We start from the raw sequence: 20803 nt of genomic DNA, 5'->3' as shown, positions 1-20803 counted from the left end.
ACTTCGCGAGTTTAGCCCCTTTTTCGACGTCGCTGGGTGGCAATCCCAGTTTCCCTGCCGACAGCTGCTTGGAAAGCACGGGTAGCTTGTCGAGCATCTGTAGTTGAGTGGTTTGTGACTCAGTAGTGCAGTAGGCAGCGCCTAAGTCTCATAATCTTAAGGTATGCCGGCACGATTCCCGGTCGATGCATTATTTTGCTCTTGTGGCAACAATGCTGCCGCGCGGATTGCTCGCTTGAGATGGGTCAGCCTCAGGACCTTATAGCTGTATAGCTGCGGCTGCAGTTTAATCTAGAGAGTCGGGACAGCACGTGTAGCAAGACAACAGATTCTTCAGAAAGCGCAAACTGTCTATCTCTAATATGTGAGACTTACCGAGTTTCCTGCGAGGTCGTCTCCGGCGTGCCTCGGTAGCGCAGTAGGCAGCGCGTAAGTCTCATAATCTTAAGGTCGTGAGTTCGATCCTCACCCGGGGCATTCAATTTTCTGCACATCATGACTGCATTAAGGGCGTTGCTGTTGCTAGGAAACGAACTTAACTGTTGTCCGTTATCCACACGGAGTCCACGCCTCAGCGTCAAAATGTTTACTTCCAATTATGACGACGTAACAACTTTGATATTTCTCCTCCGTGTTACAAGCAAAATGCGATGCACACAGCAATGGACAGTCAATTTTGAACTGTGCGCCATGCCGGTCTGTAGGCGCGGATATGATCGCAAGCAGAGAACAGCACTGAGTCCAGATTCAGCACAAAATACAATAAGAGACGGAGTAAATCTCACCGCTGTAGAGCAAGTCCTGTGTGGTCTAGTGGCTAGGATACCTGGCTTTCACTCAACAGGTCCGGCTTCGATTCCCGGTACCGGAACGGAACTATTTGCGCACACAACGCTCCATGTTTTGGTCTTCGAACTGTCGTTGGTCGCCCTTCTTCCTTGGCTTCAACCGAACGCAATCGGGGAAAGCAGGCACGTGATGCAGTTACTGTCAGCACCGGAATAAAGGGAGAAGAGGCACTGGTCCGCTGTTGGGCTGCTACCAGCGTCAGTGAGTAGTCGGTGCAGTCGCCAGTAGCGCCAGAAGCCTACACACACCTTCCACTTAATCACGTTGCTTGAAACCGCTCCAACCACAACAAGCGAAAGCCCGGATAGCTCAGTCGGTAGAGCATTAGGCTTTTAACCTAAGGGTCCAGGGTTCGAGTCCCTGTCCGCGCGAAGATTTTAACGCTTCCATAATGGCTCGTCTCGTAGCGATAGTAGCCCTGTCGTAATCAGTGCACGGTTTTACGTTTCCTGTCGGCATTCTGCGCAGACGCAACCGGTCGGGTTTTTCACGATTCGAGGGGCACCTGTTGGACAAGCAGTCGTGGCCGAGTGGTTAAGGCGTCTGACTAGAAATCAGATTCCCTCTGGGAGCGTAGGTTCGAGTCCTACCGACTGCGTCCGATTTTTCTTTTCTTGTTTTGGAAGAAGAAGCAGAAAATATCGCGTTTTGGTACCTCGCCACACCTCACCTCTCACAGCCGTTTATAGTGCCTGTCCTTTAGATAAGGGCGATTTCCAAGCGTCAGCTTTCGCGTCAGCCGAGCAAAGTCGGGACAAGTCGGGACATACTACAGGATGGTGCAACGACGAAAAAAAAAAAAAACCTTAATTTAACAGCAGGAGCCCACATAATGATACGGAAAAGTTAGCGCCACTTGCGGTGGCCGGGAATCGTACCCGGATCAACTGCTTGGAAGGCAACTATGCTCAACAGTACAACACCACCGCACTGCCGCTGCTCGCAACGCCGCGCTGTGTCGGCTTCCCGCCCGCCGACGGCGGCCCACGGCTATAGGAGCTGCAGGCGCATTACGAGGTAGGAGGGTGCATCCACACGCATTCGGGCAGCGCCTCCAAGCACGCTACGTCTTTGGGCAAGACTCGTCGCCGCTGACGCAAGGTTACTCACACGATAGTGATGAACGGTCGTTTTAAGGCAGTGTAGTGGGGGACTTCGCGAGTTTAGCCCCTTTTTCGACGTCGCTGGGTGGCAATCCCAGTTTCCCTGCCGACAGCTGCTTGGAAAGCACGGGTAGCTTGTCGAGCATCTGTAGTTGAGTGGTTTGTGACTCAGTAGTGCAGTAGGCAGCGCCTAAGTCTCATAATCTTAAGGTATGCCGGCACGATTCCCGGTCGATGCATTATTTTGCTCTTGTGGCAACAATGCTGCCGCGCGGATTGCTCGCTTGAGATGGGTCAGCCTCAGGACCTTATAGCTGTATAGCTGCGGCTGCAGTTTAATCTAGAGAGTCGGGACAGCACGTGTAGCAAGACAACAGATTCTTCAGAAAGCGCAAACTGTCTATCTCTAATATGTGAGACTTACCGAGTTTCCTGCGAGGTCGTCTCCGGCGTGGCTCGGTAGCGCAGTAGGCAGCGCGTAAGTGTCATAATCTTAAGGTCGTGAGTTCGATCCTCACCCGGGGCATTCAATTTTCTGCACATCATGACTGCATTAAGGGCGTTGCTGTTGCTAGGAAACGAACTTAACTGTTGTCCGTTATCCACACGGAGTCCACGCCTCAGCGTCAAAATGTTTACTTCCAATTATGACGACGTAACAACTTTGATATTTCTCCTCCGTGTTACAAGCAAAATGCGATGCACACAGCAATGGACAGTCAATTTTGAACTGTGCGCCATGCCGGTCTGTAGGCGCGGATATGATCGCAAGCAGAGAACAGCACTGAGTCCAGATTCAGCACAAAATACAATAAGAGACGGAGTAAATCTCACCGCTGTAGAGCAAGTCCTGTGTGGTCTAGTGGCTAGGATACCTGGCTTTCACTCAACAGGTCCGGCTTCGATTCCCGGTACCGGAACGGAACTATTTGCGCACACAACGCTCCATGTTTTGGTCTTCGAACTGTCGTTGGTCGCCCTTCTTCCTTGGCTTCAACCGAACGCAATCGGGGAAAGCAGGCACGTGATGCAGTTACTGTCAGCACCGGAATAAAGGGAGAAGAGGCACTGGTCCGCTGTTGGGCAGCTACCAGCGTCAGTGAGTAGTCGGTGCAGTCGCCAGTAGCGCCAGAAGCCTACACACACCTTCCACTTAATCACGTTGCTTGAAACCGCTCCAACCACAACAAGCGAAAGCCCGGATAGCTCAGTCGGTAGAGCATTAGGCTTTTAACCTAAGGGTCCAGGGTTCGAGTCCCTGTCCGCGCGAAGATTTTAACGCTTCCATAATGGCTCGTCTCGTAGCGATAGTAGCCCTGTCGTAATCAGTGCACGGTTTTACGTTTCCTGTCGGCATTCTGCGCAGACGCAACCGGTCGGGTTTTTCACGATTCGAGGGGCACCTGTTGGACAAGCAGTCGTGGCCGAGTGGTTAAGGCGTCTGACTAGAAATCAGATTCCCTCTGGGAGCGTAGGTTCGAGTCCTACCGACTGCGTCCGATTTTTCTTTTCTTGTTTTGGAAGAAGAAGCAGAAAATATCGCGTTTTGGTACCTCGCCACACCTCACCTCTCACAGCCGTTTATAGTGCCTGTCCTTTAGATAAGGGCGATTTCCAAGCGTCAGCTTTCGCGTCAGCCGAGCAAAGTCGGGACAAGTCGGGACATACTACAGGATGGTGCAACGACGAAAAAAAAAAAACCTTAATTTAACAGCAGGAGCCCACATAATGATACGGAAAAGTTAGCGCCACTTGCGGTGGCCGGGAATCGTACCCGGATCAACTGCTTGGAAGGCAACTATGCTCAACAGTACAACACCACCGCACTGCCGCTGCTCGCAACGCCGCGCTGTGTCGGCTTCCCGCCCGCCGACGGCGGCCCACGGCTATAGGAGCTGCAGGCGCATTACGAGGTAGGAGGGTGCATCCACACGCATTCGGGCAGCGCCTCCAAGCACGCTACGTCTTTGGGCAAGACTCGTCGCCGCTGACGCAAGGTTACTCACACGATAGTGATGAACGGTCGTTTTAAGGCAGTGTAGTGGGGGACTTCGCGAGTTTAGCCCCTTTTTCGACGTCGCTGGGTGGCAATCCCAGTTTCCCTGCCGACAGCTGCTTGGAAAGCACGGGTAGCTTGTCGAGCATCTGTAGTTGAGTGGTTTGTGACTCAGTAGTGCAGTAGGCAGCGCCTAAGTCTCATAATCTTAAGGTATGCCGGCACGATTCCCGGTCGATGCATTATTTTGCTCTTGTGGCAACAATGCTGCCGCGCGGATTGCTCGCTTGAGATGGGTCAGCCTCAGGACCTTATAGCTGTATAGCTGCGGCTGCAGTTTAATCTAGAGAGTCGGGACAGCACGTGTAGCAAGACAACAGATTCTTCAGAAAGCGCAAACTGTCTATCTCTAATATGTGAGACTTACCGAGTTTCCTGCGAGGTCGTCTCCGGCGTGCCTCGGTAGCGCAGTAGGCAGCGCGTAAGTCTCATAATCTTAAGGTCGTGAGTTCGATCCTCACCCGGGGCATTCAATTTTCTGCACATCATGACTGCATTAAGGGCGTTGCTGTTGCTAGGAAACGAACTTAACTGTTGTCCGTTATCCACACGGAGTCCACGCCTCAGCGTCAAAATGTTTACTTCCAATTATGACGACGTAACAACTTTGATATTTCTCCTCCGTGTTACAAGCAAAATGCGATGCACACAGCAATGGACAGTCAATTTTGAACTGTGCGCCATGCCGGTCTGTAGGCGCGGATATGATCGCAAGCAGAGAACAGCACTGAGTCCAGATTCAGCACAAAATACAATAAGAGACGGAGTAAATCTCACCGCTGTAGAGCAAGTCCTGTGTGGTCTAGTGGCTAGGATACCTGGCTTTCACTCAACAGGTCCGGCTTCGATTCCCGGTACCGGAACGGAACTATTTGCGCACACAACGCTCCATGTTTTGGTCTTCGAACTGTCGTTGGTCGCCCTTCTTCCTTGGCTTCAACCGAACGCAATCGGGGAAAGCAGGCACGTGATGCAGTTACTGTCAGCACCGGAATAAAGGGAGAAGAGGCACTGGTCCGCTGTTGGGCTGCTACCAGCGTCAGTGAGTAGTCGGTGCAGTCGCCAGTAGCGCCAGAAGCCTACACACACCTTCCACTTAATCACGTTGCTTGAAACCGCTCCAACCACAACAAGCGAAAGCCCGGATAGCTCAGTCGGTAGAGCATTAGGCTTTTAACCTAAGGGTCCAGGGTTCGAGTCCCTGTCCGCGCGAAGATTTTAACGCTTCCATAATGGCTCGTCTCGTAGCGATAGTAGCCCTGTCGTAATCAGTGCACGGTTTTACGTTTCCTGTCGGCATTCTGCGCAGACGCAACCGGTCGGGTTTTTCACGATTCGAGGGGCACCTGTTGGACAAGCAGTCGTGGCCGAGTGGTTAAGGCGTCTGACTAGAAATCAGATTCCCTCTGGGAGCGTAGGTTCGAGTCCTACCGACTGCGTCCGATTTTTCTTTTCTTGTTTTGGAAGAAGAAGCAGAAAATATCGCGTTTTGGTACCTCGCCACACCTCACCTCTCACAGCCGTTTATAGTGCCTGTCCTTTAGATAAGGGCGATTTCCAAGCGTCAGCTTTCGCGTCAGCCGAGCAAAGTCGGGACAAGTCGGGACATACTACAGGATGGTGCAACGACGAAAAAAAAAAAAAACCTTAATTTAACAGCAGGAGCCCACATAATGATACGGAAAAGTTAGCGCCACTTGCGGTGGCCGGGAATCGTACCCGGATCAACTGCTTGGAAGGCAACTATGCTCAACAGTACAACACCACCGCACTGCCGCTGCTCGCAACGCCGCGCTGTGTCGGCTTCCCGCCCGCCGACGGCGGCCCACGGCTATAGGAGCTGCAGGCGCATTACGAGGTAGGAGGGTGCATCCACACGCATTCGGGCAGCGCCTCCAAGCACGCTACGTCTTTGGGCAAGACTCGTCGCCGCTGACGCAAGGTTACTCACACGATAGTGATGAACGGTCGTTTTAAGGCAGTGTAGTGGGGGACTTCGCGAGTTTAGCCCCTTTTTCGACGTCGCTGGGTGGCAATCCCAGTTTCCCTGCCGACAGCTGCTTGGAAAGCACGGGTAGCTTGTCGAGCATCTGTAGTTGAGTGGTTTGTGACTCAGTAGTGCAGTAGGCAGCGCCTAAGTCTCATAATCTTAAGGTATGCCGGCACGATTCCCGGTCGATGCATTATTTTGCATTCTGCGCAGACGCAACCGGTCGGGTTTTTCACGATTCGAGGGGCACCTGTTGGACAAGCAGTCGTGGCCGAGTGGTTAAGGCGTCTGACTAGAAATCAGATTCCCTCTGGGAGCGTAGGTTCGAGTCCTACCGACTGCGTCCGATTTTTCTTTTCTTGTTTTGGAAGAAGAAGCAGAAAATATCGCGTTTTGGTACCTCGCCACACCTCACCTCTCACAGCCGTTTATAGTGCCTGTCCTTTAGATAAGGGCGATTTCCAAGCGTCAGCTTTCGCGTCAGCCGAGCAAAGTCGGGACAAGTCGGGACATACTACAGGATGGTGCAACGACGAAAAAAAAAAAACCTTAATTTAACAGCAGGAGCCCACATAATGATACGGAAAAGTTAGCGCCACTTGCGGTGGCCGGGAATCGTACCCGGATCAACTGCTTGGAAGGCAACTATGCTCAACAGTACAACACCACCGCACTGCCGCTGCTCGCAACGCCGCGCTGTGTCGGCTTCCCGCCCGCCGACGGCGGCCCACGGCTATAGGAGCTGCAGGCGCATTACGAGGTAGGAGGGTGCATCCACACCCATTCGGGCAGCGCCTCCAAGCACGCTACGTCTTTGGGCAAGACTCGTCGCCGCTGACGCAAGGTTACTCACACGATAGTGATGAACGGTCGTTTTAAGGCAGTGTAGTGGGGGACTTCGCGAGTTTAGCCCCTTTTTCGACGTCGCTGGGTGGCAATCCCAGTTTCCCTGCCGACAGCTGCTTGGAAAGCACGGGTAGCTTGTCGAGCATCTGTAGTTGAGTGGTTTGTGACTCAGTAGTGCAGTAGGCAGCGCCTAAGTCTCATAATCTTAAGGTATGCCGGCACGATTCCCGGTCGATGCATTATTTTGCTCTTGTGGCAACAATGCTGCCGCGCGGATTGCTCGCTTGAGATGGGTCAGCCTCAGGACCTTATAGCTGTATAGCTGCGGCTGCAGTTTAATCTAGAGAGTCGGGACAGCACGTGTAGCAAGACAACAGATTCTTCAGAAAGCGCAAACTGTCTATCTCTAATATGTGAGACTTACCGAGTTTCCTGCGAGGTCGTCTCCGGCGTGCCTCGGTAGCGCAGTAGGCAGCGCGTAAGTCTCATAATCTTAAGGTCGTGAGTTCGATCCTCACCCGGGGCATTCAATTTTCTGCACATCATGACTGCATTAAGGGCGTTGCTGTTGCTAGGAAACGAACTTAACTGTTGTCCGTTATCCACACGGAGTCCACGCCTCAGCGTCAAAATGTTTACTTCCAATTATGACGACGTAACAACTTTGATATTTCTCCTCCGTGTTACAAGCAAAATGCGATGCACACAGCAATGGACAGTCAATTTTGAACTGTGCGCCATGCCGGTCTGTAGGCGCGGATATGATCGCAAGCAGAGAACAGCACTGAGTCCAGATTCAGCACAAAATACAATAAGAGACGGAGTAAATCTCACCGCTGTAGAGCAAGTCCTGTGTGGTCTAGTGGCTAGGATACCTGGCTTTCACTCAACAGGTCCGGCTTCGATTCCCGGTACCGGAACGGAACTATTTGCGCACACAACGCTCCATGTTTTGGTCTTCGAACTGTCGTTGGTCGCCCTTCTTCCTTGGCTTCAACCGAACGCAATCGGGGAAAGCAGGCACGTGATGCAGTTACTGTCAGCACCGGAATAAAGGGAGAAGAGGCACTGGTCCGCTGTTGGGCTGCTACCAGCGTCAGTGAGTAGTCGGTGCAGTCGCCAGTAGCGCCAGAAGCCTACACACACCTTCCACTTAATCACGTTGCTTGAAACCGCTCCAACCACAACAAGCGAAAGCCCGGATAGCTCAGTCGGTAGAGCATTAGGCTTTTAACCTAAGGGTCCAGGGTTCGAGTCCCTGTCCGCGCGAAGATTTTAACGCTTCCATAATGGCTCGTCTCGTAGCGATAGTAGCCCTGTCGTAATCAGTGCACGGTTTTACGTTTCCTGTCGGCATTCTGCGCAGACGCAACCGGTCGGGTTTTTCACGATTCGAGGGGCACCTGTTGGACAAGCAGTCGTGGCCGAGTGGTTAAGGCGTCTGACTAGAAATCAGATTCCCTCTGGGAGCGTAGGTTCGAGTCCTACCGACTGCGTCCGATTTTTCTTTTCTTGTTTTGGAAGAAGAAGCAGAAAATATCGCGTTTTGGTACCTCGCCACACCTCACCTCTCACAGCCGTTTATAGTGCCTGTCCTTTAGATAAGGGCGATTTCCAAGCGTCAGCTTTCGCGTCAGCCGAGCAAAGTCGGGACAAGTCGGGACATACTACAGGATGGTGCAACGACGAAAAAAAAAAACCTTAATTTAACAGCAGGAGCCCACATAATGATACGGAAAAGTTAGCGCCACTTGCGGTGGCCGGGAATCGTACCCGGATCAACTGCTTGGAAGGCAACTATGCTCAACAGTACAACACCACCGCACTGCCGCTGCTCGCAACGCCGCGCTGTGTCGGCTTCCCGCCCGCCGACGGCGGCCCACGGCTATAGGAGCTGCAGGCGCATTACGAGGTAGGAGGGTGCATCCACACGCATTCGGGCAGCGCCTCCAAGCACGCTACGTCTTTGGGCAAGACTCGTCGCCGCTGACGCAAGGTTACTCACACGATAGTGATGAACGGTCGTTTTAAGGCAGTGTAGTGGGGGACTTCGCGAGTTTAGCCCCTTTTTCGACGTCGCTGGGTGGCAATCCCAGTTTCCCTGCCGACAGCTGCTTGGAAAGCACGGGTAGCTTGTCGAGCATCTGTAGTTGAGTGGTTTGTGACTCAGTAGTGCAGTAGGCAGCGCCTAAGTCTCATAATCTTAAGGTATGCCGGCACGATTCCCGGTCGATGCATTATTTTGCTCTTGTGGCAACAATGCTGCCGCGCGGATTGCTCGCTTGAGATGGGTCAGCCTCAGGACCTTATAGCTGTATAGCTGCGGCTGCAGTTTAATCTAGAGAGTCGGGACAGCACGTGTAGCAAGACAACAGATTCTTCAGAAAGCGCAAACTGTCTATCTCTAATATGTGAGACTTACCGAGTTTCCTGCGAGGTCGTCTCCGGCGTGCCTCGGTAGCGCAGTAGGCAGCGCGTAAGTCTCATAATCTTAAGGTCGTGAGTTCGATCCTCACCCGGGGCATTCAATTTTCTGCACATCATGACTGCATTAAGGGCGTTGCTGTTGCTAGGAAACGAACTTAACTGTTGTCCGTTATCCACACGGAGTCCACGCCTCAGCGTCAAAATGTTTACTTCCAATTATGACGACGTAACAACTTTGATATTTCTCCTCCGTGTTACAAGCAAAATGCGATGCACACAGCAATGGACAGTCAATTTTGAACTGTGCGCCATGCCGGTCTGTAGGCGCGGATATGATCGCAAGCAGAGAACAGCACTGAGTCCAGATTCAGCACAAAATACAATAAGAGACGGAGTAAATCTCACCGCTGTAGAGCAAGTCCTGTGTGGTCTAGTGGCTAGGATACCTGGCTTTCACTCAACAGGTCCGGCTTCGATTCCCGGTACCGGAACGGAACTATTTGCGCACACAACGCTCCATGTTTTGGTCTTCGAACTGTCGTTGGTCGCCCTTCTTCCTTGGCTTCAACCGAACGCAATCGGGGAAAGCAGGCACGTGATGCAGTTACTGTCAGCACCGGAATAAAGGGAGAAGAGGCACTGGTCCGCTGTTGGGCAGCTACCAGCGTCAGTGAGTAGTCGGTGCAGTCGCCAGTAGCGCCAGAAGCCTACACACACCTTCCACTTAATCACGTTGCTTGAAACCGCTCCAACCACAACAAGCGAAAGCCCGGATAGCTCAGTCGGTAGAGCATTAGGCTTTTAACCTAAGGGTCCAGGGTTCGAGTCCCTGTCCGCGCGAAGATTTTAACGCTTCCATAATGGCTCGTCTCGTAGCGATAGTAGCCCTGTCGTAATCAGTGCACGGTTTTACGTTTCCTGTCGGCATTCTGCGCAGACGCAACCGGTCGGGTTTTTCACGATTCGAGGGGCACATGTTGGACAAGCAGTCGTGGCCGAGTGGTTAAGGCGTCTGACTAGAAATCAGATTCCCTCTGGGAGCGTAGGTTCGAGTCCTACCGACTGCGTCCGATTTTTCTTTTCTTGTTTTGGAAGAAGAAGCAGAAAATATCGCGTTTTGGTACCTCGCCACACCTCACCTCTCACAGCCGTTTATAGTGCCTGTCCTTTAGATAAGGGCGATTTCCAAGCGTCAGCTTTCGCGTCAGCCGAGCAAAGTCGGGACAAGTCGGGACATACTACAGGATGGTGCAACGACGAAAAAAAAAAAAAACCTTAATTTAACAGCAGGAGCCCACATAATGATACGGAAAAGTTAGCGCCACTTGCGGTGGCCGGGAATCGTACCCGGATCAACTGCTTGGAAGGCAACTATGCTCAACAGTACAACACCACCGCACTGCCGCTGCTCGCAACGCCGCGCTGTGTCGGCTTCCCGCCCGCCGACGGCGGCCCACGGCTATAGGAGCTGCAGGCGCATTACGAGGTAGGAGGGTGCATCCACACGCATTCGGGCAGCGCCTCCAAGCACGCTACGTCTTTGGGCAAGACTCGTCGCCGCTGACGCAAGGTTACTCACACGATAGTGATGAACGGTCGTTTTAAGGCAGTGTAGTGGGGGACTTCGCGAGTTTAGCCCCTTTTTCGACGTCGCTGGGTGGCAATCCCAGTTTCCCTGCCGACAGCTGCTTGGAAAGCACGGGTAGCTTGTCGAGCATCTGTAGTTGAGTGGTTTGTGACTCAGTAGTGCAGTAGGCAGCGCCTAAGTCTCATAATCTTAAGGTATGCCGGCACGATTCCCGGTCGATGCATTATTTTGCTCTTGTGGCAACAATGCTGCCGCGCGGATTGCTCGCTTGAGATGGGTCAGCCTCAGGACCTTATAGCTGTATAGCTGCGGCTGCAGTTTAATCTAGAGAGTCGGGACAGCACGTGTAGCAAGACAACAGATTCTTCAGAAAGCGCAAACTGTCTATCTCTAATATGTGAGACTTACCGAGTTTCCTGCGAGGTCGTCTCCGGCGTGCCTCGGTAGCGCAGTAGGCAGCGCGTAAGTCTCATAATCTTAAGGTCGTGAGTTCGATCCTCACCCGGGGCATTCAATTTTCTGCACATCATGACTGCATTAAGGGCGTTGCTGTTGCTAGGAAACGAACTTAACTGTTGTCCGTTATCCACACGGAGTCCACGCCTCAGCGTCAAAATGTTTACTTCCAATTATGACGACGTAACAACTTTGATATTTCTCCTCCGTGTTACAAGCAAAATGCGATGCACACAGCAATGGACAGTCAATTTTGAACTGTGCGCCATGCCGGTCTGTAGGCGCGGATATGATCGCAAGCAGAGAGCAGCACTGAGTCCAGATTCAGCACAAAATACAATAAGAGACGGAGTAAATCTCACCGCTGTAGAGCAAGTCCTGTGTGGTCTAGTGGCTAGGATACCTGGCTTTCACTCAACAGGTCCGGCTTCGATTCCCGGTACCGGAACGGAACTATTTGCGCACACAACGCTCCATGTTTTGGTCTTCGAACTGTCGTTGGTCGCCCTTCTTCCTTGGCTTCAACCGAACGCAATCGGGGAAAGCAGGCACGTGATGCAGTTACTGTCAGCACCGGAATAAAGGGAGAAGAGGCACTGGTCCGCTGTTGGGCTGCTACCAGCGTCAGTGAGTAGTCGGTGCAGTCGCCAGTAGCGCCAGAAGCCTACACACACCTTCCACTTAATCACGTTGCTTGAAACCGCTCCAACCACAACAAGCGAAAGCCCGGATAGCTCAGTCGGTAGAGCATTAGGCTTTTAACCTAAGGGTCCAGGGTTCGAGTCCCTGTCCGGGCGAAGATTTTAACGCTTCCGTAATGGCTCGTCTCGTAGCGATAGTAGCCCTGTCGTAATCAGTGCACGGTTTTACGTTTCCTGTCGGCATTCTGCGCAGACGCAACCGGTCGGGTTTTTCACGATTCGAGGGGCACCTGTTGGACAAGCAGTCGTGGCCGAGTGGTTAAGGCGTCTGACTAGAAATCAGATTCCCTCTGGGAGCGTAGGTTCGAGTCCTACCGACTGCGTCCGATTTTTCTTTTCTTGTTTTGGAAGAAGAAGCAGAAAATATCGCGTTTTGGTACCTCGCCACACCTCAGCTCTCACAGCCGTTTATAGTGCCTGTCCTTTAGATAAGGGCGATTTCCAAGCGTCAGCTTTCGCGTCAGCCGAGCAAAGTCGGGACAAGTCGGGACATACTACAGGATGGTGCAACGACGAAAAAAAAAAAAAAAAACCTTAATTTAACAGCAGGAGCCCACATAATGATACGGAAAAGTTAGCGCCACTTGCGGTGGCCGGGAATCGTACACGGATCAACTGCTTGGAAGGCAACTATGCTCAACAGTACAACACCACCGCACTGCCGCTGCTCGCAACGCCGCGCTGTGTCGGCTTCCCGCCCGCCGACGGCGGCCCACGGCTATAGGAGCTGCAGGCGCATTACGAGGTAGGAGGGTGCATCCACACGCATTCGGGCAGCGCCTCCAAGCACGCTACGTCTTTGGGCAAGACTCGTCGCCGCTGACGCAAGGTTACTCACACGATAGTGATGAACGGTCGTTTTAAGGCAGTGTAGTGGGGGACTTCGCGAGTTTAGCCCCTTTTTCGACGTCGCTGGGTGGCAATCCCAGTTTCCCTGCCGACAGCTGCTTGGAAAGCACGGGTAGCTTGTCGAGCATCTGTAGTTGAGTGGTTTGTGACTCAGTAGTGCAGTAGGCAGCGCCTAAGTCTCATAATCTTAAGGTATGCCGGCACGATTCCCGGTCGATGCATTATTTTGCTCTTGTGGCAACAATGCTGCCGCGCGGATTGCTCGCTTGAGATGGGTCAGCCTCAGGACCTTATAGCTGTATAGCTGCGGCTGCAGTTTAATCTAGAGAGTCGGGACAGCACGTGTAGCAAGACAACAGATTCTTCAGAAAGCGCAAACTGTCTATCTCTAATATGTGAGACTTACCGAGTTTCCTGCGAGGTCGTCTCCGGCGTGCCTCGGTAGCGCAGTAGGCAGCGCGTAAGTCTCATAATCTTAAGGTCGTGAGTTCGATCCTCACCCGGGGCATTCAATTTTCTGCACATCATGACTGCATTAAGGGCGTTGCTGTTGCTAGGAAACGAACTTAACTGTTGTCCGTTATCCACACGGAGTCCACGCCTCAGCGTCAAAATGTTTACTTCCAATTATGACGACGTAACAACTTTGATATTTCTCCTCCGTGTTACAAGCAAAATGCGATGCACACAGCAATGGACAGTCAATTTTGAACTGTGCGCCATGCCGGTCTGTAGGCGCGGATATGATCGCAAGCAGAGAACAGCACTGAGTCCAGATTCAGCACAAAATACAATAAGAGACGGAGTAAATCTCACCGCTGTAGAGCAAGTCCTGTGTGGTCTAGTGGCTAGGATACCTGGCTTTCACTCAACAGGTCCGGCTTCGATTCCCGGTACCGGAACGGAACTATTTGCGCACACAACGCTCCATGTTTTGGTCTTCGAACTGTCGTTGGTCGCCCTTCTTCCTTGGCTTCAACCGAACGCAATCGGGGAAAGCAGGCACGTGATGCAGTTACTGTCAGCACCGGAATAAAGGGAGAAGAGGCACTGGTCCGCTGTTGGGCTGCTACCAGCGTCAGTGAGTAGTCGGTGCAGTCGCCAGTAGCGCCAGAAGCCTACACACACCTTCCACTTAATCACGTTGCTTGAAACCGCTCCAACCACAACAAGCGAAAGCCCGGATAGCTCAGTCGGTAGAGCATTAGGCTTTTAACCTAAGGGTCCAGGGTTCGAGTCCCTGTCCGGGCGAAGATTTTAACGCTTCCGTAATGGCTCGTCTCGTAGCGATAGTAGCCCTGTCGTAATCAGTGCACGGTTTTACGTTTCCTGTCGGCATTCTGCGCAGACGCAACCGGTCGGGTTTTTCACGATTCGAAGGGCACCTGTTGGACAAGCAGTCGTGGCCGAGTGGTTAAGGCGTCTGACTAGAAATCAGATTCCCTCTGGGAGCGTAGGTTCGAGTCCTACCGACTGCGTCCGATTTTTCTTTTCTTGTTTTGGAAGAAGAAGCAGAAAATATCGCGTTTTGGTACCTCGCCACACCTCACCTCTCACAGCCGTTTATAGTGCCTGTCCTTTAGATAAGGGCGATTTCCAAGCGTCAGCTTTCGCGTCAGCCGAGCAAAGTCGGGACAAGTCGGGACATACTACAGGATGGTGCAACGACGAAAAAAAAAAAAACCTTAATTTAACAGCAGGAGCCCACATAATGATACGGAAAAGTTAGCGCCACTTGCGGTGGCCGGGAATCGTACCCGGATCAACTGCTTGGAAGGCAACTATGCTCAACAGTACAACACCACCGCACTGCCGCTGCTCGCAACGCCGCGCTGTGTCGGCTTCCCGCCCGCCGACGGCGGCCCACGGCTATAGGAGCTGCAGGCGCATTACGAGGTAGGAGGGTGCATCCACACGCATTCGGGCAGCGCCTCCAAGCACGCTACGTCTTTGGGCAAGACTCGTCGCCGCTGACGCAAGGTTACTCACACGATAGTGATGAACGGTCGTTTTAAGGCAGTGTAGTGGGGGACTTCGCGAGTTTAGCCCCTTTTTCGACGTCGCTGGGTGGCAATCCCAGTTTCCCTGCCGACAGCTGCTTGGAAAGCACGGGTAGCTTGTCGAGCATCTGTAGTTGAGTGGTTTGTGACTCAGTAGTGCAGTAGGCAGCGCCTAAGTCTCATAATCTTAAGGTATGCCGGCACGATTCCCGGTCGATGCATTATTTTGCTCTTGTGGCAACAATGCTGCCGCGCGGATTGCTCGCTTGAGATGGGTCAGCCTCAGGACCTTATAGCTGTATAGCTGCGGCTGCAGTTTAATCTAGAGAGTCGGGACAGCACGTGTAGCAAGACAACAGATTCTTCAGAAAGCGCAAACTGTCTATCTCTAATATGTGAGACTTACCGAGTTTCCTGCGAGGTCGTCTCCGGCGTGCCTCGGTAGCGCAGTAGGCAGCGCGTAAGTCTCATAATCTTAAGGTCGTGAGTTCGATCCTCACCCGGGGCATTCAATTTTCTGCACATCATGACTGCATTAAGGGCGTTGCTGTTGCTAGGAAACGAACTTAACTGTTGTCCGTTATCCACACGGAGTCCACGCCTCAGCGTCAAAATGTTTACTTCCAATTATGACGACGTAACAACTTTGATATTTCTCCTCCGTGTTACAAGCAAAATGCGATGCACACAGCAATGGACAGTCAATTTTGAACTGTGCGCCATGCCGGTCTGTAGGCGCGGATATGATCGCAAGCAGAGAACAGCACTGAGTCCAGATTCAGCACAAAATACAATAAGAGACGGAGTAAATCTCACCGCTGTAGAGCAAGTCCTGTGTGGTCTAGTGGCTAGGATACCTGGCTTTCACTCAACAGGTCCGGCTTCGATTCCCGGTACCGGAACGGAACTATTTGCGCACACAACGCTCCATGTTTTGGTCTTCGAACTGTCGTTGGTCGCCCTTCTTCCTTGGCTTCAACCGAACGCAATCGGGGAAAGCAGGCACGTGATGCAGTTACTGTCAGCACCGGAATAAAGGGAGAAGAGGCACTGGTCCGCTGTTGGGCTGCTACCAGCGTCAGTGAGTAGTCGGTGCAGTCGCCAGTAGCGCCAGAAGCCTACACACACCTTCCACTTAATCACGTTGCTTGAAACCGCTCCAACCACAACAAGCGAAAGCCCGGATAGCTCAGTCGGTAGAGCATTAGGCTTTTAACCTAAGGGTCCAGGGTTCGAGTCCCTGTCCGGGCGAAGATTTTAACGCTTCCGTAATGGCTCGTCTCGTAGCGATAGTAGCCCTGTCGTAATCAGTGCACGGTTTTACGTTTCCTGTCGGCATTCTGCGCAGACGCAACCGGTCGGGTTTTTCACGATTCGAGGGGCACCTGTTGGACAAGCAGTCGTGGCCGAGTGGTTAAGGCGTCTGACTAGAAATCAGATTCCCTCTGGGAGCGTAGGTTCGAGTCCTACCGACTGCGTCCGATTTTTCTTTTCTTGTTTTGGAAGAAGAAGCAGAAAATATCGCGTTTTGGTACCTCGCCACACCTCACCTCTCACAGCCGTTTATAGTGCCTGTCCTTTAGATAAGGGCGATTTCCAAGCGTCAGCTTTCGCGTCAGCCGAGCAAAGTCGGGACAAGTCGGGACATACTACAGGATGGTGCAACGACGAAAAAAAAAAAAACCTTAATTTAACAGCAGGAGCCCACATAATGATACGGAAAAGTTAGCGCCACTTGCGGTGGCCGGGAATCGTACCCGGATCAACTGCTTGGAAGGCAACTATGCTCAACAGTACAACACCACCGCACTGCCGCTGCTCGCAACGCCGCGCTGTGTCGGCTTCCCGCCCGCCGACGGCGGCCCACGGCTATAGGAGCTGCAGGCGCATTACGAGGTAGGAGGGTGCATCCACACGCATTCGGGCAGCGCCTCCAAGCACGCTACGTCTTTGGGCAAGACTCGTCGCCGCTGACGCAAGGTTACTCACACGATAGTGATGAACGGTCGTTTTAAGGCAGTGTAGTGGGGGACTTCGCGAGTTTAGCCCCTTTTTCGACGTCGCTGGGTGGCAATCCCAGTTTCCCTGCCGACAGCTGCTTGGAAAGCACGGGTAGCTTGTCGAGCATCTGTAGTTGAGTGGTTTGTGACTCAGTAGTGCAGTAGGCAGCGCCTAAGTCTCATAATCTTAAGGTATGCCGGCACGATTCCCGGTCGATGCATTATTTTGCTCTTGTGGCAACAATGCTGCCGCGCGGATTGCTCGCTTGAGATGGGTCAGCCTCAGGACCTTATAGCTGTATAGCTGCGGCTGCAGTTTAATCTAGAGAGTCGGGACAGCACGTGTAGCAAGACAACAGATTCTTCAGAAAGCGCAAACTGTCTATCTCTAATATGTGAGACTTACCGAGTTTCCTGCGAGGTCGTCTCCGGCGTGCCTCGGTAGCGCAGTAGGCAGCGCGTAAGTCTCATAATCTTAAGGTCGTGAGTTCGATCCTCACCCGGGGCATTCAATTTTCTGCACATCATGACTGCATTAAGGGCGTTGCTGTTGCTAGGAAACGAACTTAACTGTTGTCCGTTATCCACACGGAGTCCACGCCTCAGCGTCAAAATGTTTACTTCCAATTATGACGACGTAACAACTTTGATATTTCTCCTCCGTGTTACAAGCAAAATGCGATGCACACAGCAATGGACAGTCAATTTTGAACTGTGCGCCATGCCGGTCTGTAGGCGCGGATATGATCGCAAGCAGAGAACAGCACTGAGTCCAGATTCAGCACAAAATACAATAAGAGACGGAGTAAATCTCACCGCTGTAGAGCAAGTCCTGTGTGGTCTAGTGGCTAGGATACCTGGCTTTCACTCAACAGGTCCGGCTTCGATTCCCGGTACCGGAACGGAACTATTTGCGCACACAACGCTCCATGTTTTGGTCTTCGAACTGTCGTTGGTCGCCCTTCTTCCTTGGCTTCAACCGAACGCAATCGGGGAAAGCAGGCACGTGATGCAGTTACTGTCAGCACCGGAATAAAGGGAGAAGAGGCACTGGTCCGCTGTTGGGCTGCTACCAGCGTCAGTGAGTAGTCGGTGCAGTCGCCAGTAGCGCCAGAAGCCTACACACACCTTCCACTTAATCACGTTGCTTGAAACCGCTCCAACCACAACAAGCGAAAGCCCGGATAGCTCAGTCGGTAGAGCATTAGGCTTTTAACCTAAGGGTCCAGGGTTCGAGTCCCTGTCCGGGCGAAGATTTTAACGCTTCCGTAATGGCTCGTCTCGTAGCGATAGTAGCCCTGTCGTAATCAGTGCACGGTTTTACGTTTCCTGTCGGCATTCTGCGCAGACGCAACCGGTCGGGTTTTTCACGATTCGAAGGGCACCTGTTGGACAAGCAGTCGTGGCCGAGTGGTTAAGGCGTCTGACTAGAAATCAGATTCCCTCTGGGAGCGTAGGTTCGAGTCCTACCGACTGCGTCCGATTTTTCTTTTCTTGTTTTGGAAGAAGAAGCAGAAAATATCGCGTTTTGGTACCTCGCCACACCTCACCTCTCACAGCCGTTTATAGTGCCTGTCCTTTAGATAAGGGCGATTTCCAAGCGTCAGCTTTCGCGTCAGCCGAGCAAAGTCGGGACAAGTCGGGACATACTACAGGATGGTGCAACGACGAAAAAAAAAAAAACCTTAATTTAACAGCAGGAGCCCACATAATGATACGGAAAAGTTAGCGCCACTTGCGGTGGCCGGGAATCGTACCCGGATCAACTGCTTGGAAGGCAACTATGCTCAACAGTACAACACCACCGCACTGCCGCTGCTCGCAACGCCGCGCTGTGTCGGCTTCCCGCCCGCCGACGGCGGCCCACGGCTATAGGAGCTGCAGGCGCATTACGAGGTAGGAGGGTGCATCCACACGCATTCGGGCAGCGCCTCCAAGCACGCTACGTCTTTGGGCAAGACTCGTCGCCGCTGACGCAAGGTTACTCACACGATAGTGATGAACGGTCGTTTTAAGGCAGTGTAGTGGGGGACTTCGCGAGTTTAGCCCCTTTTTCGACGTCGCTGGGTGGCAATCCCAGTTTCCCTGCCGACAGCTGCTTGGAAAGCACGGGTAGCTTGTCGAGCATCTGTAGTTGAGTGGTTTGTGACTCAGTAGTGCAGTAGGCAGCGCCTAAGTCTCATAATCTTAAGGTATGCCGGCACGATTCCCGGTCGATGCATTATTTTGCTCTTGTGGCAACAATGCTGCCGCGCGGATTGCTCGCTTGAGATGGGTCAGCCTCAGGACCTTATAGCTGTATAGCTGCGGCTGCAGTTTAATCTAGAGAGTCGGGACAGCACGTGTAGCAAGACAACAGATTCTTCAGAAAGCGCAAACTGTCTATCTCTAATATGTGAGACTTACCGAGTTTCCTGCGAGGTCGTCTCCGGCGTGCCTCGGTAGCGCAGTAGGCAGCGCGTAAGTCTCATAATCTTAAGGTCGTGAGTTCGATCCTCACCCGGGGCATTCAATTTTCTGCACATCATGACTGCATTAAGGGCGTTGCTGTTGCTAGGAAACGAACTTAACTGTTGTCCGTTATCCACACGGAGTCCACGCCTCAGCGTCAAAATGTTTACTTCCAATTATGACGACGTAACAACTTTGATATTTCTCCTCCGTGTTACAAGCAAAATGCGATGCACACAGCAATGGACAGTCAATTTTGAACTGTGCGCCATGCCGGTCTGTAGGCGCGGATATGATCGCAAGCAGAGAACAGCACTGAGTCCAGATTCAGCACAAAATACAATAAGAGACGGAGTAAATCTCACCGCTGTAGAGCAAGTCCTGTGTGGTCTAGTGGCTAGGATACCTGGCTTTCACTCAACAGGTCCGGCTTCGATTCCCGGTACCGGAACGGAACTATTTGCGCACACAACGTTCCATGTTTTGGTCTTCGAACTGTCGTTGGTCGCCCTTCTTCCTTGGCTTCAACCGAACGCAATCGGGGAAAGCAGGCACGTGATGCAGTTACTGTCAGCACCGGAATAAAGGGAGAAGAGGCACTGGTCCGCTGTTGGGCTGCTACCAGCGTCAGTGAGTAGTCGGTGCAGTCGCCAGTAGCGCCAGAAGCCTACACACACCTTCCACTTAATCACGTTGCTTGAAACCGCTCCAACCACAACAAGCGAAAGCCCGGATAGCTCAGTCGGTAGAGCATTAGGCTTTTAACCTAAGGGTCCAGGGTTCGAGTCCCTGTCCGGGCGAAGATTTTAACGCTTCCGTAATGGCTCGTCTCGTAGCGATAGTAGCCCTGTCGTAATCAGTGCACGGTTTTACGTTTCCTGTCGGCATTCTGCGCAGACGCAACCGGTCGGGTTTTTCACGATTCGAGGGGCACCTGTTGGACAAGCAGTCGTGGCCGAGTGGTTAAGGCGTCTGACTAGAAATCAGATTCCCTCTGGGAGCGTAGGTTCGAGTCCTACCGACTGCGTCCGATTTTTCTTTTCTTGTTTTGGAAGAAGAAGCAGAAAATATCGCGTTTTGGTACCTCGCCACACCTCACCTCTCACAGCCGTTTATAGTGCCTGTCCTTTAGATAAGGGCGATTTCCAAGCGTCAGCTTTCGCGTCAGCCGAGCAAAGTCGGGACAAGTCGGGACATACTACAGGATGGTGCAACGACGAAAAAAAAAAAACCTTAATTTAACAGCAGGAGCCCACATAATGATACGGAAAAGTTAGCGCCACTTGCGGTGGCCGGGAATCGTACCCGGATCAACTGCTTGGAAGGCAACTATGCTCAACAGTACAACACCACCGCACTGCCGCTGCTCGCAACGCCGCGCTGTGTCGGCTTCCCGCCCGCCGACGGCGGCCCACGGCTATAGGAGCTGCAGGCGCATTACGAGGTAGGAGGGTGCATCCACACGCATTCGGGCAGCGCCTCCAAGC

General features: G+C 52.5%; 31 non-coding genes across 31 annotated transcripts; all 31 read left to right on the top strand.

Moving 5' to 3' along the window:
* The first annotated feature begins 404 nt into the window (after nucleotides 1–404).
* Nucleotides 405–477, top strand: Trnam-cau (transfer RNA methionine (anticodon CAU)). Its single transcript has one exon. It is a non-coding gene; the product is annotated as a tRNA-Met (tRNA).
* Nucleotides 478–1147: 670 nt separating this feature from the next.
* Trnak-uuu (transfer RNA lysine (anticodon UUU)) lies at nucleotides 1148–1220 on the top strand. Its single transcript has one exon. It is a non-coding gene; the product is annotated as a tRNA-Lys (tRNA).
* Nucleotides 1221–1365: 145 nt separating this feature from the next.
* Nucleotides 1366–1447, top strand: Trnas-aga (transfer RNA serine (anticodon AGA)). Its single transcript has one exon. It is a non-coding gene; the product is annotated as a tRNA-Ser (tRNA).
* Nucleotides 1448–2405: 958 nt separating this feature from the next.
* Nucleotides 2406–2478, top strand: Trnam-cau (transfer RNA methionine (anticodon CAU)). The gene has a single exon. It is a non-coding gene; the product is annotated as a tRNA-Met (tRNA).
* A 670-nt stretch (nucleotides 2479–3148) lies between these two features.
* Nucleotides 3149–3221, top strand: Trnak-uuu (transfer RNA lysine (anticodon UUU)). The gene has a single exon. It is a non-coding gene; the product is annotated as a tRNA-Lys (tRNA).
* Nucleotides 3222–3366: 145 nt separating this feature from the next.
* On the top strand, nucleotides 3367–3448 carry Trnas-aga (transfer RNA serine (anticodon AGA)). Its single transcript has one exon. It is a non-coding gene; the product is annotated as a tRNA-Ser (tRNA).
* Nucleotides 3449–4404: 956 nt separating this feature from the next.
* Trnam-cau (transfer RNA methionine (anticodon CAU)) lies at nucleotides 4405–4477 on the top strand. Its single transcript has one exon. It is a non-coding gene; the product is annotated as a tRNA-Met (tRNA).
* A 670-nt stretch (nucleotides 4478–5147) lies between these two features.
* Nucleotides 5148–5220, top strand: Trnak-uuu (transfer RNA lysine (anticodon UUU)). Its single transcript has one exon. It is a non-coding gene; the product is annotated as a tRNA-Lys (tRNA).
* Nucleotides 5221–5365: 145 nt separating this feature from the next.
* Trnas-aga (transfer RNA serine (anticodon AGA)) lies at nucleotides 5366–5447 on the top strand. Its single transcript has one exon. It is a non-coding gene; the product is annotated as a tRNA-Ser (tRNA).
* An 812-nt stretch (nucleotides 5448–6259) lies between these two features.
* Trnas-aga (transfer RNA serine (anticodon AGA)) lies at nucleotides 6260–6341 on the top strand. Its single transcript has one exon. It is a non-coding gene; the product is annotated as a tRNA-Ser (tRNA).
* A 956-nt stretch (nucleotides 6342–7297) lies between these two features.
* Nucleotides 7298–7370, top strand: Trnam-cau (transfer RNA methionine (anticodon CAU)). Its single transcript has one exon. It is a non-coding gene; the product is annotated as a tRNA-Met (tRNA).
* A 670-nt stretch (nucleotides 7371–8040) lies between these two features.
* Nucleotides 8041–8113, top strand: Trnak-uuu (transfer RNA lysine (anticodon UUU)). The gene has a single exon. It is a non-coding gene; the product is annotated as a tRNA-Lys (tRNA).
* Nucleotides 8114–8258: 145 nt separating this feature from the next.
* Nucleotides 8259–8340, top strand: Trnas-aga (transfer RNA serine (anticodon AGA)). Its single transcript has one exon. It is a non-coding gene; the product is annotated as a tRNA-Ser (tRNA).
* A 955-nt stretch (nucleotides 8341–9295) lies between these two features.
* Trnam-cau (transfer RNA methionine (anticodon CAU)) lies at nucleotides 9296–9368 on the top strand. Its single transcript has one exon. It is a non-coding gene; the product is annotated as a tRNA-Met (tRNA).
* Nucleotides 9369–10038: 670 nt separating this feature from the next.
* Trnak-uuu (transfer RNA lysine (anticodon UUU)) lies at nucleotides 10039–10111 on the top strand. Its single transcript has one exon. It is a non-coding gene; the product is annotated as a tRNA-Lys (tRNA).
* Nucleotides 10112–10256: 145 nt separating this feature from the next.
* On the top strand, nucleotides 10257–10338 carry Trnas-aga (transfer RNA serine (anticodon AGA)). Its single transcript has one exon. It is a non-coding gene; the product is annotated as a tRNA-Ser (tRNA).
* A 958-nt stretch (nucleotides 10339–11296) lies between these two features.
* Trnam-cau (transfer RNA methionine (anticodon CAU)) lies at nucleotides 11297–11369 on the top strand. Its single transcript has one exon. It is a non-coding gene; the product is annotated as a tRNA-Met (tRNA).
* Nucleotides 11370–12039: 670 nt separating this feature from the next.
* Trnak-uuu (transfer RNA lysine (anticodon UUU)) lies at nucleotides 12040–12112 on the top strand. Its single transcript has one exon. It is a non-coding gene; the product is annotated as a tRNA-Lys (tRNA).
* Nucleotides 12113–12257: 145 nt separating this feature from the next.
* On the top strand, nucleotides 12258–12339 carry Trnas-aga (transfer RNA serine (anticodon AGA)). The gene has a single exon. It is a non-coding gene; the product is annotated as a tRNA-Ser (tRNA).
* Nucleotides 12340–13300: 961 nt separating this feature from the next.
* Trnam-cau (transfer RNA methionine (anticodon CAU)) lies at nucleotides 13301–13373 on the top strand. The gene has a single exon. It is a non-coding gene; the product is annotated as a tRNA-Met (tRNA).
* Nucleotides 13374–14043: 670 nt separating this feature from the next.
* Nucleotides 14044–14116, top strand: Trnak-uuu (transfer RNA lysine (anticodon UUU)). The gene has a single exon. It is a non-coding gene; the product is annotated as a tRNA-Lys (tRNA).
* A 145-nt stretch (nucleotides 14117–14261) lies between these two features.
* Nucleotides 14262–14343, top strand: Trnas-aga (transfer RNA serine (anticodon AGA)). Its single transcript has one exon. It is a non-coding gene; the product is annotated as a tRNA-Ser (tRNA).
* A 957-nt stretch (nucleotides 14344–15300) lies between these two features.
* Trnam-cau (transfer RNA methionine (anticodon CAU)) lies at nucleotides 15301–15373 on the top strand. The gene has a single exon. It is a non-coding gene; the product is annotated as a tRNA-Met (tRNA).
* A 670-nt stretch (nucleotides 15374–16043) lies between these two features.
* Trnak-uuu (transfer RNA lysine (anticodon UUU)) lies at nucleotides 16044–16116 on the top strand. Its single transcript has one exon. It is a non-coding gene; the product is annotated as a tRNA-Lys (tRNA).
* Nucleotides 16117–16261: 145 nt separating this feature from the next.
* Trnas-aga (transfer RNA serine (anticodon AGA)) lies at nucleotides 16262–16343 on the top strand. The gene has a single exon. It is a non-coding gene; the product is annotated as a tRNA-Ser (tRNA).
* A 957-nt stretch (nucleotides 16344–17300) lies between these two features.
* Trnam-cau (transfer RNA methionine (anticodon CAU)) lies at nucleotides 17301–17373 on the top strand. Its single transcript has one exon. It is a non-coding gene; the product is annotated as a tRNA-Met (tRNA).
* Nucleotides 17374–18043: 670 nt separating this feature from the next.
* Trnak-uuu (transfer RNA lysine (anticodon UUU)) lies at nucleotides 18044–18116 on the top strand. Its single transcript has one exon. It is a non-coding gene; the product is annotated as a tRNA-Lys (tRNA).
* Nucleotides 18117–18261: 145 nt separating this feature from the next.
* Nucleotides 18262–18343, top strand: Trnas-aga (transfer RNA serine (anticodon AGA)). The gene has a single exon. It is a non-coding gene; the product is annotated as a tRNA-Ser (tRNA).
* Nucleotides 18344–19300: 957 nt separating this feature from the next.
* Nucleotides 19301–19373, top strand: Trnam-cau (transfer RNA methionine (anticodon CAU)). The gene has a single exon. It is a non-coding gene; the product is annotated as a tRNA-Met (tRNA).
* Nucleotides 19374–20043: 670 nt separating this feature from the next.
* Nucleotides 20044–20116, top strand: Trnak-uuu (transfer RNA lysine (anticodon UUU)). The gene has a single exon. It is a non-coding gene; the product is annotated as a tRNA-Lys (tRNA).
* Nucleotides 20117–20261: 145 nt separating this feature from the next.
* On the top strand, nucleotides 20262–20343 carry Trnas-aga (transfer RNA serine (anticodon AGA)). The gene has a single exon. It is a non-coding gene; the product is annotated as a tRNA-Ser (tRNA).
* The last annotated feature ends 460 nt before the right edge of the window (nucleotides 20344–20803 follow it).

This window comes from Schistocerca gregaria, chromosome 3 (assembly GCF_023897955.1).
Source record: "Schistocerca gregaria isolate iqSchGreg1 chromosome 3, iqSchGreg1.2, whole genome shotgun sequence".
NCBI lineage: Eukaryota > Metazoa > Arthropoda > Insecta > Orthoptera > Acrididae > Schistocerca > Schistocerca gregaria.
The sequence above is the reverse complement of the archived record's forward strand: the minus strand, read 5'-3'. Positions and strand labels throughout refer to the sequence as shown.